At 62.6% G+C, this 5,000-nt stretch overlaps 1 pseudogene; it reads right to left on the bottom strand.

Moving 5' to 3' along the window:
- Positions 1 to 5,000, bottom strand: part of LOC126435126 (large subunit ribosomal RNA) — a 7,955-nt pseudogene that overhangs the window by 2,375 nt on the left and 580 nt on the right.

The raw sequence follows: 5,000 nt of genomic DNA, 5'->3' as shown, positions 1-5,000 counted from the left end.
GATTTGAGGAGGTGGCCCTCCCACATTAGGTGGCGCTCCAGCACCTCGATCTCACGCTGCACCTCATCCATGCCTGCACCGTCGCAGGCTGGCCCTATCTTCTTCAGCGCCAGGAGACGGGACCGACGGAGGGTCGGACCCATCCATCGGCAAGATGGAATGCCGAGGCCCCCCTGGGCAACAGGAGCGTGGAAGTATCCCAGGGGGGTGTCCGCCGGAAGGCGGAACCATCTCCTGACGGCGGCCCGGATGGTAACGTCGGCCGACTTCAATGCACCCACCCGGGTGCGGCTGAGGGCCAGCCCGTGGTACAGGCCAGGGAGAAGTACGTTGGTGAGAGCGTGGAGGCGCTGTTGCGGCTTCAGCGGAGCTCGGGAGATGACGTCAAGCTGCTCCACCAGGTGGCTACGTGGATTGAAGACACAGCGCCCCGCCGTGGAAAATTGCAGCCCCAGGTACCGGAAGGTTTCACCCACACGCAGGGCAGGCATGGTGGTATTGCCTGCTGTGAAGGTGACATTGCTGTCCACCTTCACCTTCTTCTCGCGCCCTGACGCGACTAAGGCGAGGGTGAAACACTTCCGGGCGTTGATCTGCAGCCCCAGGTGGGCGAGGGCTGCGGTAGCTGCGTCGATGAGGGACTGCAAGCCCCTCGGGGTCGCTGCAAACAGCAAGACGTCATCTGCAAAGGCCGCAGCGTTGACTCTGCGACCGAGGATCCGAGCTCCGATGTGGGAGGGCAGTTGGCCTAAAACGTAGTCCACCGCAAAGTTGAACAGGAGGGGGGAGAGGGGATCGCCCTGGCGAACGCCCCGTGCTGGCTGCACAGACACGCCCACGCCGGCGCCGTCCGCTATCACTGTCGTGCTGCCCTCGTAGCACCGCTCGACATACTCGACAAAGCAATCCGGCAGGCCATGCGCCTTCAGCACGGGGCGAAGGGCAGCATGATCTACCGAATCGAATGCCTTAGATACGTCGATCGATGCCACAAAGACAGAGCGGCAGGAGCGAACTGCGTCGGTGAGAGCAGTGTCCAAGATGAAGGTATTTTCCAACATCCCATCCCGAGGGATGAATGCCCGCTGACGTTCGTCCACAGCACATGCGCGCATCAGGCGTGACGCGAGAACCTTGTGAAAGGTCCGCGCCAACACCGAGCAGACCGTAATGGGGCGAAAGTCAGCGGGGGATGTTGGTGCAGCCGTTTTCGGGAGAAGGGACGTCCGCGCGCGAAGCAGGCGTTCCGGAAGGGCGCGGGCCAGAAGGAAGAGATTCATCACTTTCACCAGGACTTCGTGCGGCAGGCGCCGCAACTCCGCTGGGGTAAGGCCGTCCGGCCCGGCTGCTGATCCCCTGGGCGGCAACGCGGCGGCGACCTCCTCATGTGTGACCGGCCCCCATATGCACTCGAGAGCGACAGGCTCTGAGTGCGGGAGGAGGCGGTCACGAATGAAGCCCGCGGTGGAGATGGGCTTCTTGGTGAAGAGGTCCGCCCAGAAGTCCAGCAGACCAGGGATGGCAGGTGGCGGCTGGAGCAGGGTGCCATCCAAGAGGCCGCGCACGCAACGTGCACGCGACCGTCGGAAGGCATCCTGCGTTCTCGCGTACTCCCAGCGGCGCCGCTTGCGCTTCTGCGTCGGCGGCGCGGCAGGCGGCCGCTTCGATGGTTGGCGCGGCCGCTGTGTCCTGGTGATCGATCTCTCCCCTCTGGACCCGACCGACGCAAGGGCATCCGGGAGCATGCCCAGGATGACATCGGGCGGCGTGCCCCGCCCCAGACCTATGACACGATCCAGGGCAGAGAAACGCTGGGCGGAAGCGGGTAGCCCCGCCAGATGCTCCCAGATGGCGGCGTCAGTCGGCCCCTCCGGCGGCGGCCCGGTGGTGTCGGCCGCGAAGTCCTCGGCTGCGTCGACGGGCGGCGCAGCGGCCTCGCCCGCGTCAGGCAGCGGGCTCGCTGCTCCCCGGCGGGACGCCGGCTCTTCCCCCCGACCGATCTCAAGCGCCTCCATGAATTGGCGGACAAGCTGCTTGTGGGCAGCTTGCCGCCGTCGGCACTTGATTGCCTCGAGCGTTCGGTCGGGGAACATCCTGATGAGTTCTTGATTGACGAAGAAGAACCGGGCGTCCCTCTCAAGGAACAGTTCGGCCTCCGCCTTGGCGAGCGACAGGACTTCTTCCTCCGTCCACCTCGCGCGATGCCTCTCCGTGACGATCTCCGCGTTGGCGGCCGCAAGATGTTGGCGGCGGCGATGGACCCCGAGACCGTTCTTGGTTGTAAAGCTGCGGTGGCACTCACTACAGGTATACATAGCTGCAAAAGTTACAAGATTTTCGGCACGGCCGGTTGGCCGGCTAGGTGCTGGGGGAGTTGGGGTGGCACCTTCAGCGGAAGGGCCACCACTTATTCTCTGCTTACTGCCCCCAACTAAAAAAGGGATAGTGCGAGGGGGGGCTGGTAACCCCCCCAAGCCCCTGGTGCGGTCTTCCACTCTGCGAAATCAGCGGGCCCACGAGAAGGGGAGAAGACCGCAGGAGAGGAGAGGCTAAGAGGGCTAGGCCCATGTATTGCGCATCACTCTCCCTGTAACTATAACCCAAGGAAGGCACCTCGCAGCAGCAGCACGACTACATCAAGGCCGCACTTCGAGAAGCCAAGTCCGGATGCAGCCACACCGCTGCCACTTGGCCACCTTAAGAGAGTCATAGTTACTCCCGCCGTTTACCCGCGCTTGCTTGAATTTCTTCACGTTGACATTCAGAGCACTGGGCAGAAATCACATTGCGTCAACACCCGCTAGGGCCATCGCAATGCTTTGTTTTAATTAGACAGTCAGATTCCCCCAGTCCGTGCCAGTTCTGAGTTGATCGTTGAATGGCGGCCGAAGAGAATCCGCGCACCCGCGCGCCCCCGGAGGAGCACGCTAAGGCGGACGCGGCCTCGCAGCAAGGAAGATCCGTGGGAGGCCAAGGCACGGGACCGAGCTCGGATCCTGCACGCAGGTTGAAGCACCGGGGCGCGAACGCCGCGCAGGCGCGCGCATCCTGCACCGCCGGCCAGCACGAGGCCAACCAACGGCGAGAGCAGACCACGCCCGCGCTAAACGCCCGCACTTACCGGCACCCCTACGGCACTCACCTCGCCCAGGCCCGGCACGTTAGCGCTGACCCACTTCCCGACCAAGCCCGACACGCCCCGATCCTCAGAGCCAATCCTTATCCCGAAGTTACGGATCCAATTTGCCGACTTCCCTTACCTACATTATTCTATCGACTAGAGGCTCTTCACCTTGGAGACCTGCTGCGGATATGGGTACGAACCGGCGCGACACCTCCACGTGGCCCTCTCCCGGATTTTCAAGGTCCGAGGGGAAGATCGGGACACCGCCGCAACTGCGGTGCTCTTCGCGTTCCAAACCCTATCTCCCTGCTAGAGGATTCCAGGGAACTCGAACGCTCATGCAGAAAAGAAAACTCTTCCCCGATCTCCCGACGGCGTCTCCGGGTCCTTTTGGGTTACCCCGACGAGCATCTCTAAAAGAGGGGCCCGACTTGTATCGGTTCCGCTGCCGGGTTCCGGAATAGGAACCGGATTCCCTTTCGCCCAACGGGGGCCAGCACAAAGTGCATCATGCTATGACGGCCCCCATCAACATCGGATTTCTCCTAGGGCTTAGGATCGACTGACTCGTGTGCAACGGCTGTTCACACGAAACCCTTCTCCGCGTCAGCCCTCCAGGGCCTCGCTGGAGTATTTGCTACTACCACCAAGATCTGCACCGACGGCGGCTCCAGGCAGGCTCACGCCCAGACCCTTCTGCGCCCACCGCCGCGACCCTCCTACTCGTCAGGGCTTCGCGGCCGGCCGCAAGGACCGGCCATGACTGCCAGACTGACGGCCGAGTATAGGCACGACGCTTCAGCGCCATCCATTTTCAGGGCTAGTTGCTTCGGCAGGTGAGTTGTTACACACTCCTTAGCGGATTCCGACTTCCATGGCCACCGTCCTGCTGTCTTAAGCAACCAACGCCTTTCATGGTTTCCCATGAGCGTCGATTCGGGCGCCTTAACTCGGCGTTTGGTTCATCCCACAGCGCCAGTTCTGCTTACCAAAAGTGGCCCACTTGGCACTCCGATCCGAGTCGTTTGCTCGCGGCTTCAGCATATCAAGCAAGCCGGAGATCTCACCCATTTAAAGTTTGAGAATAGGTTGAGGTCGTTTCGGCCCCAAGGCCTCTAATCATTCGCTTTACCGGATGAGACTCGTACGAGCACCAGCTATCCTGAGGGAAACTTCGGAGGGAACCAGCTACTAGATGGTTCGATTAGTCTTTCGCCCCTATACCCAGCTCCGACGATCGATTTGCACGTCAGAATCGCTACGGACCTCCATCAGGGTTTCCCCTGACTTCGTCCTGGCCAGGCATAGTTCACCATCTTTCGGGTCCCAACGTGTACGCTCTAGGTGCGCCTCACCTCGCAATGAGGACGAGACGCCCCGGGAGTGCGGAGGCCGCCGCCCCGTGAAGGGCGGGGAAGCCCCATCCTCCCTCGGCCCGCGCAAGGCGAGACCTTCACTTTCATTACGCCTTTAGGTTTCGTACAGCCCAATGACTCGCGCACATGTTAGACTCCTTGGTCCGTGTTTCAAGACGGGTCGTGAAATTGTCCAAAGCTGAAGCGCCGCTGACGGGAGCGATTATTCCGCCCGAGAGCATCCCGAGCCAACAGCGGCGCGGGTCCGGGGCCGGGCCAGGTAGGTCCGTCATCCGGGAAGAACCGCGCGCGCTTGCCGGGAGCCCGAGCGCCCAAAGGGGCGAATCGACTCCTCCAGATATACCGCCGGGCAGCCAGCCAGGACACCGGGGCTCTGCCCAACAGACGCGAACCGAGGCCCGCGGAAGGACAGGCTGCGCACCCGGGGCGTAGGCCGGCACCCAGCGGGTCGCGACGTCCTACTAGGGGAGAAGTGCGGCCCACCGCACACCGGAACGGCC

Source organism: Schistocerca serialis, unplaced genomic scaffold, assembly GCF_023864345.2.
Source record: "Schistocerca serialis cubense isolate TAMUIC-IGC-003099 unplaced genomic scaffold, iqSchSeri2.2 HiC_scaffold_1196, whole genome shotgun sequence".
Lineage (NCBI taxonomy): Eukaryota > Metazoa > Arthropoda > Insecta > Orthoptera > Acrididae > Schistocerca > Schistocerca serialis.
The sequence above is the reverse complement of the archived record's forward strand: the minus strand, read 5'-3'. Positions and strand labels throughout refer to the sequence as shown.